At 37.1% G+C, this 16,429-nt stretch overlaps 1 pseudogene; it reads right to left on the bottom strand.

The window, feature by feature from the left end:
- Positions 1–8,319: 8,319 nt before the first annotated feature.
- Positions 8,320–9,521, bottom strand: LOC143655191 (dnaJ homolog subfamily A member 1-like; annotated as a pseudogene).
- Positions 9,522–16,429: the final 6,908 nt, after the last annotated feature.

Here is a 16,429-nt window from a genome sequence, read left to right as displayed (position 1 = left end):
TGTCAGTCCCATGCTGGTTTGATTCCTGTAGCTTGGTAATTAGTTTTAAAATTGAGACATATGAGTCCTTCAACTTTGTTCTTTTTCAAGATGGTTATGACTATTCCATATGAATTTGATAATTGGCTTTTCCATTTCTGCATAGAAAGATGTTAGAATTTTAATAGAGATTGTGTTTAATCTGTAAATAGCTTTGGGTATAATTGACATCTTAACAATATTTAGTCTTCCAATCTGTGAACATGGAATTTCCTTCCATTTACTTAGATTTTCTTTGATTTCTTTTAGCAATTTTTTTAAAGTTTTCCATATATATGTCCTTGGTTAAATTTATTCCTAGATATTTGATTCAGCTGCTAATATAGAAGGAAATTTTTCTTGGTTTCCACTTCAGACTTGGTTTCCACGTTATTAGTGTATAGAAACACCACTGATTCTTGCGTGTTATTCTTGTACCTCACCACTTGGCTGAATTTGTTTACTAGCTTTAGTAGCTTTGTTGTGGATTTTTTCAGGATTTTCTATGTATAGGATCATTCCATCTGCAAATGAGGAGAGATTTACTTCTTCCTTCCCAGTGTGGATGCCTTTTCTTTCTTTTTTCTTGCCTACATTCTCTAGCGGTCGCAGTGGGAATCTTTGTCTAGTTCTAAATAGTAGTGGGAAAACTTTTAATCTTTGACCATCGTGTATGATGTTAGCTATGGATTTATCATATATACTCTTTTCATGTAAGGATTTTTCCTCCTATCCCTAGTGTTCTAAATGTTTTTAACAAGAAGGGGTGCTAGATTTTGTCAAATGTCTTTTCTGTGTCAACTGAGATGACCATTGTATTTTCCTCTTTTGTTTTATTAATGTGGTATATTAATTGATTTTCTTATGTTGAACCACTCTTGCATACCTGGAATAAATTCCACTTGGTTGTAGTGTATAACTCTTTTTTATACAATGTTACTGATATATATTCACATAGCATATAATAATCCAAAGTATACAATCAGTGGTTCACAGTATTATCATGTAACTGTGCATTCATCACTATAATCAATTTTAGAGCATTGTCATTACTCCAAAAATAAAAATAAAAATAAAAGGGAACACTCCAAACATCCCATATCCCTTATCCCCCTCTATTATTTATTTTTTTCTTTAATTTCTTAATAATCTGCCCATACAGTAGATAAAGGAAGTGTCAGTCACAAGGTTTTCACAATCATACAGTCACACCATAAAAGCTATATAGTTATTCAGTTTTCATCAAGAATCAAGGCGACTGGATTACAGTTCAACAGTTTCAGGTTTTCCTTCTAGTTATTCTAATACACTAGAAAATGAAAAGGAATATTTATGTAATGTATAAGAATAACCTTCAGAATGACCTCTTGATTCCATTTGAAATCTCTTAGCCACTGAAACTTTATTTTGTTTTATTTCTTTTCCCCCTTTTGATCAGGAAAACTTTTTTGGTCACATGATGTCAGGGCTAGGCTCATCCCTGGGAATTATGCCCCATTTTGCCAGGGAGATTTACACTCCTGGGAATCATGTCCCACATAGGGGGAGGATAGTAAGTTCATTTGCAGAGTTGGCTTAGAGAGAGGCCATATCTGAGCAACAAAAGAGGTTCTCTGGGAGGGACTCTTAGGCATAGTTATAAGAAGGCTTAGCTTCTCCTTTGCAGGAATAAGCTTCATAAGGGCAAGTCCCAATATCGAGGACTTGGCTTATTAAATTGGAAGTCCCTATTGCTTGTGAGAATATCAGGAATTCCCCATGTGGGGAAGTTTAATATTTCCACATTTTCCCCCAGTCCCTCAAGGGGACTTTGCAAATACTTTTTAATTTTCTGCCTACATTACTCTGGGATGTATTCTGGTATTACATCAACCTGTACAAAGTAACAAGATCTCATTCCCTATTCAAGGTTCCATGTAATTATGTTGTTTGAATAAACTGACCATACAGGTTAAATTAGATACTATGCTACAGAAAATATAAATTTTGTATCAAATAAATATCTCTTCTTTTGTTCTCACACAGAAGTTGAAGTTTTAACATACAGTCAGTATCATCCTTTACCCTGTATTCCAATTTACATTCATCTTAGCCAGATCAGCTTCATTCATATCTCTGACTGAAGTCTCATATCCTTTTCAGCTTCTTTAACAGTTGCTGTTTGATGTAATGCTGACTTTCAGAGCTGCAGAACAATGAGTCTGAGGTATCACAGAGATACCCAGAATTCCAGGAACAACAAAGAGTTCAGCTTCTCAGAATTTTGAAGTAGCAGTTACAACTCAGGAATATAAACTGTAAGAGTTTACAATCTAGAAATCTTTACAATGAGTCTTATTGAATATTCTGTACTGAATCCTTGCCCATTCTCTGCCCATGTTCTAGCCCCTGATAATCTATGTTCTTAAATTCAATTCTCAGAGTTTGCGCATTATAGTTAGTCCATATTAGCGAGGCCTTACAATATTTGTCTTCTTGTTCCTGGCTTGTTTCACTCTACATATAATATCCTCAGGGTTCATTCATCCAGTTGCATGCCTCACAACTTCATTCCTTTTTGCAGTCGTTCAATATTCCATTGTGTTTATACACCACATTTCACTCTTCCATTCATTAGTTGATGTACCTTAGGCTACCTCCATCCTTTGCAAATTGTGAATACTGCTGCCATAAAGACCAGTGTGCAAATGTCCATTCATTCTCTGCTTTCAGTTCTTCCAAGTATATACCTAATAACAGGGTCGCAGGATCATATGGCAACCATATATTTAGCCTCCTGTGGAACCACCACACTGCCCTCCAGAGAGGCTTCACCATTCTACTTCCCTACCAACAATGAATAGGTACATCTCTCTCCCCAAATTTTCTCCAGTCCGTGTATCCTTCTGCTTGGTTTTTAAACAGCTTTATTCACACACCATACAATCCATCCTAAACAAACAGTCAGTGGTTCCCAGTATAATCACATAGTTGTGCATTCACCACTAACAACTATCTGAGAACATTTCCATTTCTTCCATAATGAAAGAAGAAGAAGGAAAAAATGAGGAATAAAAAATTTAAAAATAAAAAGAATCAACAAGAATCTCATATCTCTCCTTTGAATTCCCTCTTATTGACATTTAGCTTTGTTATAATGCCTTCGTTACAATTAATGAAAGCATGTTACAATGTTACTGTTAACTTATTTTTAACTAATATGTTGTTGGACTCAGTTTGCTCATGTTTTATTGAGGATGTTGAGTATTTTTGCATTTATATTCATGTAGAATATTGGTCTATAATTTTCTTTTCTTGTGATATTACCTGACTTTGGTAATAGGCTGATCTTGGTCTCATCAAATGAGTTAGGAAATGTTTCCTCCTCTTTCAGTTTTTTTGTAAGCATTTAAGGAGGGCTTGTATTAATTCTTCTTGGAATGTTTGTAAAATTTTCCAGTGAAGCCATCTTGTCCTGGGATTGTCCTGGGAGATTTTTGATGACTCATTCATTATCTTGTTGTTGGTCTTTTGAAATGTTTTCTCTTGGGTCAGATAATGTTGTTTGTGTATTTGTAGGATTTTGTCCATTTCCTCTAGATAATCCAATTTGTTGGCTTGCAGTTTTTCATAGTATACTCTCCTCTTATCGTTCCCTTTATTTGTTGTGGGATAGGTAGTAATGCCCACCTTTCTGAGTTTAGTTATTTGTACCATTCCCTTTTTGTTTCTCTGTCAGAGGTAAAAGTTTGACAATTTTATTGATCTTTTCAAATAACCAATTATTGCTTTCCTTGATTCTCTCTTTTTAAAAAATTCTCTATTTCGTTTATCTTTGCTTTTTTTTGTTATTTCCTTCCTCCTCATTTTGTGTTTAATTTGGTATTCTTTATTTAGTTCATCCAGATGTTAGAAGTTAGGTCTCTAATTTGAGATCTTTCTTTTTTAGTGTACGCACTTAGAGCTATAAATTCCCCTCTGAATACTGCCCTTGCTGCATCCCATAAATTCTGATAGGTTGTATTTTCATTTAATTCTCCTCAGGGCATTTTCTCATTCGTTGCGATTTCTTCTTTGACTCATTGGCTGTTTAAGAATGTGTTACTTTCTAAATATTTGTGAATTTTCCAGTTCTTCCTCTATTATTGGTTACTGGCTTCATTCCATTGTTGTTACAGAATATGCAATTTGTGATTTTAATATTTTAAATGTATTCCTTCTTGTTTGGGGACCTAACATTTGGTCTATCCTGGAGAATGATACATGTGCCCTAGAGAAGAAGGTGTCATTGGGTAAAGTGTTCTATATATGTCTGTTCTTATTGCTTGATAGTATCAAGCCTTCTATTTCCTTATTGATCTTCTGTCAGATATTGTAACTATTATTGAAGTCTCCTATTATTAATGTAGAATAATTTCGCCCTTGAAATCTGTGAATATTTGTAAGGCATTTATGAGAGGATATGCCTCCCCAGCTTTTGTTTATCTGGGAATGTTTTAATTTTTCTCACATTTTGAAAGACAGTTTCAGTTTGCAAATGCTTCCAGAATGCAGTATAGCAGAAATGAATTGGCTTTTACAGAGGAGATTTATTAGGTTACAAATTTATAGTTCTGAGGCCATGAAAATGTCCAGATTAAGGCATCTAGAGACATATATGTTGACTTTGAAGGGGCACCAACATCTGGAACACCTCTGTTAGCTGGGAAGGCACTTGGCTTGTGTCTCTTGGTACCTGCTCCTGGTTTATTGCTTTTGGCTTTTGAATCCAGTGGCTTTCTATTGAAGTGTCTGTGGGTCCTCACTTAGCTTCTACCATGTGAACTCTGGATTTCATCTCTTAGCTTAGCATCTCCAAACATCTGTGCCTTGGTTTCATCTCTCTGGTCTCTGTATCAGCTCACCAAACATCTGTATTTTCTCCAATATGTCTCCCAGTTAAAGGACTCCAGTAAGTGGATTAAGACCCACTTTGAATTAGTGGGGCCACGTCTTCATGGAAACAACCCAATTAAAGTTCCTAACACTATTGGGTGGGTCACATCTCCATGGAAACAACTAATTAAGAGACCTATCTCCATGGAAACAACCTAAGCAAAAGGTCCCACTCACAATAAGTCTGACCCCACAAGACTGGATTAAATGAACATGGCTGTTGTGGGGGTACTTAATAGCTTCAAACCAGCATAACAGTCTTGCCCAATATAAAATACTGATTGGCAGTTTTTTGCTTTAAGCACTTTGAATGTCATCCTGCTGCCTTCTTGCCTCCATGTGAATTTGGCACTTAAATTTGGGGCTCCTTGTATATCACACATTGATTTTCTCCTGCAGTGTTCAAAATTCTCTTTGTCTTTGGCAATCTGCAGTTTGATTATCATGTGTCTTGGCATGGTTCTTTTCAAATTTATCCTGTTTGAGGTTTGTTGGACCTTTTGAATGAGTATACTTATCTTTCATTTATTTTGTGAAATTCTTTTGCCATTATTTCTTTGAATATTCCTTCTACCCCTTTCTCTCTGTCTTTACCTTTTGGGACTTATAATGCATGTATTAGTATGCTTGCTGGTGTCCCAGTGGTCCCTTATACTCTGTTCACTTTTCTTCATTCTTTTTTCTTTTTACTCCTCAGCCCTAATAATTTCAGTGGTCTTATCTTTCAGTTGATTATTTATTCTGTCAGCTCTATTCTGTTTTTGAAACCTTCTGTGGAATTTTGTGAAACATCTTTCATAGTCTTTGCAAATTGGCTCTGTGTTGGCTGGTGTTCTCCTTCAGAGTTTAGCCCTCCTACCAAGAAGATCAGCCAGAGGTGAAAGTAGTGCTCTACTGTATATCTTTTAAAGTAATCCTTTGCCCTAGGGTGCTTGGGTTTTTCCTTATACTGCTCTAGCTGCCTGCAAATTTCTTCTAAGTGCAGGACAAGTTCTGGGATGATGAGCCTGAAATTAGTTTTGGTTCAGTCCTTTATTCTGCCATTTGATAGAATGGCATCAACATACAGGCACTCCAGTATGTATATTGGGCTTATTCGGCTCCCTCCACTAGAGACTCATAATGAGAGTACAGGCTGGCTCCACACCATGTCAGAAGAGAGTAGGGAATGGGCCAGCAAGTGTGCCACAACTTTCTCCTACCTTTTTAAAGTTGTATTTTCTTGACACAGTGCTTTCCCTGTTACTGTAATCCTTTAACTGCTTCCTGGAGCTCTAAGGAAGATAGCTCTGCCAGTTTTTGGTAGTTGTTCAAAGATGCTTTGAGGGTATGAAGCCCTGGAGTATCTCATGCTGCCATCTTGGATGACTGGAAATGAAATTATAATGGTGTTATTTGTCTTTTTACTATTGAGTTATAATAGTTATTTATTCTGGAGCAATCAGCTTTATTAGATATATGATTTGCCAACATTTTCTCCCATTCTGGGGCTTGCCTTTTTTTAGAATGTAATTTTATTGAGATATATTCATATAATCCATTTAATCCATCTGATGTCTATAATCAATGGCTTACAGTATTATCCCATAGCTGTGCTTTCCCACCCTTTTTCAAATCTGTGGTTTCCAAAGATTTTTTCCCATTGAGTCAGCTGCCTTTTCGCTTTTGACAAAGTCTTTTGAAGCACAGAGTATTCAAATTTGATAAGTATTCTGTTTTGAGGAGGTTCCATTTATCTGGGTTTTTTTTGGTTGTTATTGCTTGTGCTTTGGGCTTAAGGTGTAAGGAACTAACACCTCTCATTAGATCTTGAAGATATTTCCCTACATTTTTTTCTAGTTTTACTGTACTGGTTCTTATATTTAGGTTTTCGATCCATTTTTAGTTAATTTTTTATAGGGTGTGAGATAGGGGTCCTCTTTCATTCTTTTGGATATGGATATCCAGTTCTCCCAACACCATTTATTGAAAAGACTTTTCTGTCCCAGTTGAGTGGACTTCAGAATCAGTTGGCCAGAGAAGATAAGATTTAACAGATGAGTATGACTGCTGAACCATTATATTGATATTTCTGTTGGTCTCCAGTGTTTTGGAGCAGCTAGAAGAAAAAATGAAAAATCATGGAACTGTGACCCGTACCAAACTTTTAAACCTGTTCTATAACTACCTGTTAAAATGTACTTGGAAATTTATTGCTTTTTTGTATATGTTGTATTTCATAATAAAAAAAAAAGTTAAAAAAATCAATTAACCATGGATCTGAGGGTCTATTTCTGAACTCTCAATTTGATTCAGTTGATCAACATGTCTATTTTTATACCAGTACCATGCTGTTTTGACTACTGTAGCTTTATAATATTCTTTTTTTTTTGCTTTGTAATCAGTATAATAAGCAGACCTTCATACATTTCAAGAATAGCTTAAATTCTGATACCCCACATTTAAGCTTGTGAACGTATGATGACTTTTAAACATGATTAAAGCTATTCATAATTTGCTATACTACCAACATTAAATTACAGTTACTTTGGAGCATAAATCAAGTGGTTTAAAGTTAGCTTAAGGAACGCCTTCTTATCTCATGCACACAAATTTCTCCTCCTTTACATAAAGATCTCTTCATCTTAACTTCTAAGTTACCCAGCTCCTGCAACACTAATCTGAGGCCTATCATGGTCCAAAGAGAAGGGGGGGGAAATGTAACTAGGATTGAGCAACACATTTATATATTAAAAACAAAAAGGCATAACAGAAGGGAATGAAATTGTAGAAGTGCATGCCCTCAAGAGGCAGCATATTATGATAAACCTCTTCTTTAGAAAACTACCATTTCTATTACTGATACCACAGACTAAATTACTGTGCCATTTTCAAATAACAGTTGAGACAAATAAGAGTAACTGTAGAAGCATCACAACAAATCCCACTTAATACAAATAATTATAAAGACAAACACTTCTCTACAAATTATTTTTTCTGATTTCCAGTTAAATACAGTTTTAATTTCATAGCTTAAACAATGAGGGGTCATACACTGAAGTCCATACACATATTTACACTTAGGCATTTAACTCGAAGCTAGTCCATACATAGTGAAAAAAGATTACAACGTATGGGCCAACAAATGCTAAGGAGACTTTTCTTCTTTCAAACCAATAGTTCTTAACAAGTATTGAACTTCATCTGGCACACTGAAGTTATCATAAATACAGGGCAAAGTGAGAACTTTTATATTTGAGTTTGTTCTTCATTTAACTTTTAAAATACTACTATAGTTGAGTATTAAAACAAAAAACAATAGCAAGCAGCGAGCATATTATGGTTACAGTCCTTCACTTATTCATACTGCATATATAAGATGCCAGTAGTGTTATTCACTGCCACCAACTAAGAGGTTTGACACCGAACACCACCTCTGGGGTAATATTCATCATCGTCATATGCGTCTCCATTGCAATGGCATCGTCTTTCCTGATTGGGATCAAAGTCCACCAATTCTACCTGATTCATTTCGTCAGTTTCTTTTACTTTTTTCCATTCAGGTAGGAGTTTTTTCAGCAAAAACAGTTTATCAGGAGAAACAAAGCCAGTCTCAGGAAAGTTTACCTTAAATTCGATCCTTTTCATATGGCCTACAATAAATTGGCATGCCTTCATTTAGTACACATTTGATATCTCCATGCTTGACAATCTGACCTGGATGAGAAGTTATGACTGTGGTTCAGTTGTCAAGACTGGTTATTGGCTTCTGGAAGCCACACAGTGCTTCAACCAGCTGTATGTTCATACACATGAAAAGGTCTTCTCCTTGTCAAGTAAAAACACCATGATCTGTTTGATCTAAAACAATGATAATATCTCCTGGCTCTAGTCTTGGCTCTAGTCCTGGCTCTTGGTCTCTTTCACCATGGAATGTTATCTTTTGGCCATCTTTCATGGTTTTGTCAATATGAATTTCTAGAATCTTCTTCTCTCAAGCTACCTTCCATTGCAACTTTTACATCTATCTTTAGAACTGATCCATTCCCTATGTCACTGACACTCCATGTACACAGACTGAATTTGCTAAACCATTCCAGGTCCTATCTGATGAATTCTTAATTGTATCCCAGTACCTTGGCAATTGGGACAGCACTGTATTACTCTTTTTTTTTTTTTTTTTACCACCTTGGCCTTTACATTTGTCACCACTCACATTCTTTTGCAGAGCTAGTTTTCTTGTTGCACCATTGTATAAATCTTCTCAGGTTACTGAGAGCTGATGTACAACATTTTTACCTCTCCTTTCTCTCTGCATCCTCCTACCACTTCCAAAAATACATATCAAAGATGTCCTTAGGGGAGCCAAACCCACCACTTGCTCCATCCTCTTTGATGGCCTGTTCTCCTCCTTTGTCATATAATTCTCTTTTCTTCGCATCAGAGAGAACTTCATAAGCTTGAGAAATCTGTTTAAACTTCTCACTTCCATTTGGATTCTTATCAGGGTGGTATTTCAAGGCAAGTTTCCTGTAAGCCTTTTTCAACTCTTCCTGGGTGACATTGGGTTTGACCCCCAAAACATCATAGCAAGTGGTTTCTTTCACCATCTTCTACAGCGGGAGAGCGGGCCAAGGCTGATGAGGGGGAGCGGGAAGGAGAGCATCACTGTGTGCAACTCAGGCAGCCGCAGCTCCTCCGCCTCTCACCCAGCATTCTGGAAAGTTCCCACTTAATGATATTCTTTTTTTTTTTTTTTTTTAAAGGAAAGACAGAGAGAAGGAAGGAAGGATAGAAGGAAGGAAGGAAGGAAGAAAGGGAAACATTTTTTAAACATTTTCTTGTTTTATTGTATTCTGTTTCTCCGTTTTTGTTACATGGGCTGGGGCCGGGAATCGAACCGAGGTCCTCCGGCATAGCAGGCAAGCACTTTGCCCGCTGAGCCACCGCGGCCGGCCCGATATTCTTAAAAGTTAGGAAGCATGTGTCCTCCCATTTCATCCTTCTATTTCAAGATTTTTTTGGCTATTTGAGGCCCATTCCCCTTCTTTGCTAGTTTGGAAGTGTTGTGTACTACACAAAAGTCATGTTTTAACCCTGATCCAATCTTGAGGGGGCAGCATTTCTTTTAATCCTAATTGATTCAGTATTGAAGAGCAGAAACTTCTGATTAGATTATCTCCACAGAGAGGTGGCATACCCAATTGTGTGTGTCTCCTTTTGATTAGATTGAGATGTGACTCCACCCATTCAAGGTGGGTCTTGATTATTTATTTAGTCCTTCTTTTAATTCTTTTAGCAATACCTTGTAATTTTCTGTGTACAAGTCCCTTACATCCTTGGTTAAGTTTATTTCTAGATATTTGATTCTTTTAGTTGCTATTGTAAAAGGATTTTTTTTCTTGATTACCTCCTTGTATAGCTCATTACTAGTGTGTAGAAACACCACTGATTTTTGTGTGTTCATTTTATATTATGGCACCTTGCTGAACTCATTTATTAGCTCAAGTGGCTTTGTGATGGCTTTGTTTTTGGACTTTCTAATATAGGGCCATGTTGTCCCTATTGTAATTCTTCCATTCCAATTTGGATCCTTTTATTTCTTTTTCTTTCCTGATTACTCTAGCTAGAACTTCCAGCACAATATTAAATAATAGTGGTGATGGCAGGAATCATTGTCTTGTTTGTGATCTTGGAGAGAAAGTGTGCTGGCTTGAAAGTGTTATGTACCTGAGAAAAAGCCATATTGTTTTAATCCTAATCCGATCTTGTGGGGCAGATCTGTTGGTTGAGTGGAACCTTTTGATTAGCTTGTTTCCATGGAAATGTGACCCACTCCATTGTGAGTGGTACTTTTTGATTAGATTGGAGATATGACTCTGTCCAAAGTGGGTCTTAATTAGTTTACCCGAGTCCTTAAAAGAATTTATGGTATGAGAAAGAGCTCAGAGCTAATACAGAAAGTAGATGCCTAGACATGGATGTTTGAAGACACAGAATGAGGATGCCCCAGGGGAAGCCAGAAGGACCCACAGGAGCTGAAGCAGCCATCTTGAAACTAACCCATGAGGGCCAGCAGACATTGCTATGTGTCTTCCCAGGTGACAGAGAAACCTGGCTGCTGCATTTCCTCTGAGAAGATATCCTCTTGGTGCTTTTATCTGGACATTTTTATGGCCTTAGAATTGTAACTTCTACCTTAATAAATCCCCTTTATAAAAGGCCATCCATTTCTGCTATATTACATTCCAGCAGCTTGAACAAACTGAAATAGAAAGTTTTCAGTTTCCCACTGAAGATGATGTTAGCTGTGGGTTTTTCATATATGCCCTACCTATATCATGTTGAGGAAATTTCCTTCTATTACTATCTTTCAAATTGCCTTTATTAAGAAAGAATGCTGGATTTTGTCAGATGCCTTTTTTGCATCAATCAAGATGATTGTGTGGTTTTTTCCTTTCAATTTGTTGATGTGGTATATTATATTAATTGATTTTCTTGTGTTGAACCTCTCTTGCAACCCTGGAATAAAACCCATTTGGTCATTGTGCCAGTTTGAAAGTATTACATGTCCCAAAAAAGGCATGTTTTAATCCTTATCCAATCCTGTGGACATAGCAGTTTCTTTTAATCCTGATTCAACATCGTAAGGCTGAAATTTTGATTAGATTATCTCCATGAAAATGTGATGTGCTCAATCTTGGGTGTGACCTTTTGATTAGGTGGAGATGTGACTCCATCCATACCAGGTGGGGCTTGATTAGTTTACTGAACTTTAAAAGAGGAAACATTTTGGAGAGCATTAGAAATGACAGAAGACTCAGAGCTGACAAAGAGAGCAGGTGCAGATACTTGGAGAACAGAGACATGGATGTTTGGAGATGCTTGGAGTCCAGAAGATGTCACCATGAGATGTTAAGCAAGTCAGAACCTGGAAGGAGCCAAGGGAAGCCTAGAGATGGAAGCCATTCCCAGAAAAGCAAAGTGAGGAACCCCCACAGGAAAAGAGACTGAAAACAATGGAGTCCAGGAGCAAGGGACCAGCAGATGCCAGCCATGTGACTTCCCAGCTAACAAAGGTGTTTCTAGACACATCAGCTGTCCTTGAATCAAGGTATCTTTCCCTGGATGTTTTAGTTTGGACATTTTTATAGGCTTAGAACTGTAAACTTAAAATTTATTAAATTCTCCTTTTTAAAAGCCATTTCAGTTCTGGTATATTGCATTTCAGCAGCCTACAAACTCATACAGTCATTTAGTGTTGGCTTAGTGGTTGGAAAACAGTGTGCTGTTTGATTTGATTTGCAAGTATTTTGTTGAGGATTTTTACATCTATATTCAATAGAGAGATTGGTCTGTAGTCTTCTTTTACTTTATCAGACTTTGGTATTAGGGTTATATTGGCCTTGTAAAATTAGTTAGATAGCATCCCTCTTCTTCAATGTTTTAGAAGAGTTTGAGCAGGAATGGTATAAATTCTTGTTGAAATGTTTGGTAAAGTTTGCCTGTGAAGCCATGCCGTTCTGAAATTTTATTTTTGCGGGAGGTTTTCAGTGACTGATCCAATCTCTTTACTTTTGACTGGTTTGTTGTGGTCTTCTATTTCTTCTTGAGTTATTAGTTGTTGTTTTTTTAAATTTTTCTCAAAGAACCATCATTTAGTTTTATCAATTTCTCTCTATTTTTTTCCTCAATTTCATTTGCTTCTGCTTTAATCTTCATTATTTCTTCCCTTCTGCTTGCTTTGGTGTTTGTTTTCTGTTCTTACTCTAGTTCCTCCAGGTATTCAGTTAAGTCTGATTTATCTTTCTTCCTTTTTAATGTAGATGTTTAGGTCTATAAATTTCCCTCTCAGCACTGCCTTCACTGCATCCCATAAGTTTTGATATGTTATTGTTCTCATTTGGTAGCTGCCTGAATGCAGTATACCAGAAATGGAATGGCTTTTAAAAGGGGAAATTTAATGAGTTGCTAGTTTACAGTTCGAAGGCTGAGAAAATGTCCCAATTAAAACAAGTCTATAGAAGTGTCCAATCTAAGGCATCCATTCAGGGAAAGATACCTTGGTTCAAGAAGACCGATGAAGTTCAGGGTTTCTCTCTCAAGTGAGAAGGCACATGGCGAACACAGTCAGGGCTTCTCTCTTGTCTGGAAGGGTACATGGTGAACACGGTGTCATCTGCTAGCTTTCTCTCCTGGTTTCCAGTTTCATGAAGCTCCCTGGGAGGCATTTTCCTTCTTCCTCTCCAAAGGTCTCTGGCTGGTGGACTCTCTGCTTGGCTGGAAGGGCACATGACGAACATGGCATCATCTGCTAGCTTTCTCTCCTGGCTTCTGGTTTCATGAAGATCTTCCTTCTTCATCTCCAAAGGTTTCTGGCTGGTGAATGCTCTGCTTCATGGTGCTGCAGCATTCTCTGCTCTCTCTGAATCTCTTTCTCCAAAATGTTTCCTCTTTTATAGGACTCCTATAAACCAATCAAGACCCACTCATATGGGTAGAGACATGTTGTCATGTAATCCAGCTTAACAACCACTCTTGACTAAATCACATCATCCAGGGAGATGATATGATTACAGTTTCAAACATACAGTATTGAATATGGATTATTCTATATTTATGAAATGGGATTTTGATTAAAACATGGCTTTTCTAGGGGGCATACCACCTTTCAAACTAGCACAGTTGTGTTCTCATTTTCTTTCATCTCAAGATATTTCTGATTTCTCTTGCAATTACTTCTTTGACCCCCTGATTGTTTAAGAGTGTGTTGTTTTACTTCCATATATTTGTGAAATTCCAGTTTTCTGGTTGTTACTGATTTCCAGTTTTATTTCATTATGATCAGACAGAGTGCTTTGTATAATTTCAGTCTTTTCAAATTTATTAAGACCTGTTCTGTGCCCCCAGCATATGGTCTGTCCTGGAGAGTGTTTCATGAGCAGTTGGGAAGAATATACATCCTGGTGTTTTGGGGTGCAATTTTTTTTCTGTCTTGTTTTTTTCAGCTGGCAGAACTCCATTCAGTAGTTCTTGTAGGCCAGTCTCTTATTAATGAACTCTATCAGCTTCTGTTTATCTGTGAATATTTTAAATTCTCCCTCATTCCAACTTTGCTGGATAGAGACTTCTTAGCTGGAATTTTTTTCTCTTTTAATATCTTAAATATATTGTACCACTCCCTTCTCACCTCCATGGTGTCAGATGAGAAATCAGCACTTAGTCTTATTTGGCTTCCCTTTTATGTGATCAATCATTTTTCTCTTGCTGCATTCAGAATTTTCTCTTTCTCTTTGGCATCTGACAGTCTGATTAGTATGGGTGTTGGAGTGACTGTATTTGGATTTATTCTGTTTGAAGTACATTGGGCTTCTCAAATTTGCATATTTATATCTTCTATAAGGGTTGGGAATTTTTTTAGACATTATTTCTTCCAATATTCTTTCTGGCCCCTTTCCCTTCTCTTCTCCTTCTTGAATATCCATGATGCATATGTTTCATATACTTTGTGTTATTAATCATTCTCTGTGAGACTGTGCTCAAGTTTTTTCCTTTTTTTCTCCATTTGTTCTACTGTCTTTTCAAATCCAGTTACTCTGTCTTCTAGCTCATGATCCTTTCTTCTGCCTCTTCAGATTTGCTGTTATCTGTCTCTAGTATATTTTAAATTTTATCTACAGTATCTTTCATTTCATAATGTCTGTTATTTTTCTATGTATTCTTTGAAATTCTTCTTTATGCTCTACTAGTGTCTTCTTAATATCCTATATCTTTTTATGTATATTTTCTTTTATCTCTTTGAATTGACTTAGATTTGTTTTAACCTCTTTGATTAGTTGTTCCAGTTTCTGTGTCTCCCCTGACTTTTTAGTTCGCTCCTTTGACCCATATCTTTCTGTGTTTTAGTATGCCTTATGATTTTTTGCTGATATCTAGTCATCTCATTACCTTGATGAGTTTATTTTGAAGGTCAGTATTCTAGTTTGCTAGCTGCCAGAATGCAACATAACAGGAACAGAATGGCTTTTAAAAAGTGGAATTTAATAAGTTGCTAGTTTACAGTTCTAAGGCTGAGAAAATGTCATAATTAAAACAAGTCTATAGAAATGTCCAATCTAAGGCATCCAGGGAAAGATACCTTGGTTCAAGAAAGCTGGTGGTGTTCAGCACTTCTCTCTCATCTGGAAGGGTACATGGTGAACATGGTGGTGTCTGCTGGCTTTCTCTTTGGGTATTTTGCTTCATGAAGCTCCCTGGGATGCATTTTCCTTCTTTATCTCCAAAAGTCACTGGCTGGTAGACTCACTGATTCATGGTTCTGTAGTATTCTGCTATGGCTTTCTTGTCATTCTCAGAAGGCATTCTCTCCAAAAGTATCTCTTCTTTTATAGAATCCCAGTATACTGATCATGACTCAAGTAGAATGGGTGGGACATGTCTCCATTTAATCAAGTTTAATATCCACAATTGATTGAGTCACATCTCCTTGGAGATAACCTAATAAAATTTCCAACATATAGTACTGAATAGAGATTAGAAGAAACTGTTGCTCCCACAAGACTGATTAGGATTAAAACATGGCTTTTCTAGGGTTACTTATTTATCCTCATAAGCTGTTTAACTAGTGGTGCCTGTCAACATCTAACCAGGTGCAGCAGAAACTGTGGATCTCACTTCATTGACCAATATATGACTCAGTGTTAGACTGTGTACCCATTTCTGTACTTGGGGTGGATGACTCCCACAGGTGCCCTCTCTGCAGCCCTCCCCCAAGGCAAGGATCATGTCTCCTACTGATACTTCCCTCAAGGGTGGGGGGTGGGCGGGCACTAAGAACCATGACCAGAATTATAGTCTCTGCCCCTATTTTCTCTGTCCTTTCATCCTGCACTGGCTATTGAAATGTCCTCTTCTGTGCCCTGGATCCCCTAACAGTGTTTCAGACAGTTTATGCCTGGCTACTTGCTGCTTTTGGGAAAGAAGTAGACTCTGCCATTCTATCCCTAATCCTCCATTTGGAAACTCCTCCTTAGTGTCCTTTTATATTCTGTATTCCTCAGTGACTTGAGTCCTATCATGGATCCCTGTGGACTTAGTTCTGTATGTCTGGTAAGTAAGTAAGGATCTATCTGTGAGAGATTTTATGGTCTGTGTCCCTGGTGGGAGGTAGGAAGGATCCTGTCCTCTGTCTTTCGGCACTTCCTGAGGTGTGTGGGAACTAGTGAGTGGGAAGGAAGAGGACCAGGTGGTCCAGGATGAAAGGTTCTTACCTGATATTTTTTTCTCTGATTCAGCATTTATGGGATTCTTCTCCAGTAGTATTTACTTTCCTCCAGAATACTAATCAATGAGATTTGTCCTTTTTTTTTGCTGAATCTCTACAGAGAGGTTTTCAGTAAGATGTTTTATGCCACCATGTTGATGATGTCACCTCAGGGTTTGCCTTTTTACTTTTGATAGTGTTCTTCAGTGCATGAAATTAAAAAATTTTTATGAAGTCCAATTTATTCATTTATGG

The sequence above is a fragment of the Tamandua tetradactyla genome, chromosome 14, assembly GCF_023851605.1.
Source record: "Tamandua tetradactyla isolate mTamTet1 chromosome 14, mTamTet1.pri, whole genome shotgun sequence".
In the NCBI taxonomy this organism is placed as follows: domain Eukaryota; kingdom Metazoa; phylum Chordata; class Mammalia; order Pilosa; family Myrmecophagidae; genus Tamandua; species Tamandua tetradactyla.
This window is presented reverse-complemented; position numbering and strand designations above follow the sequence as displayed.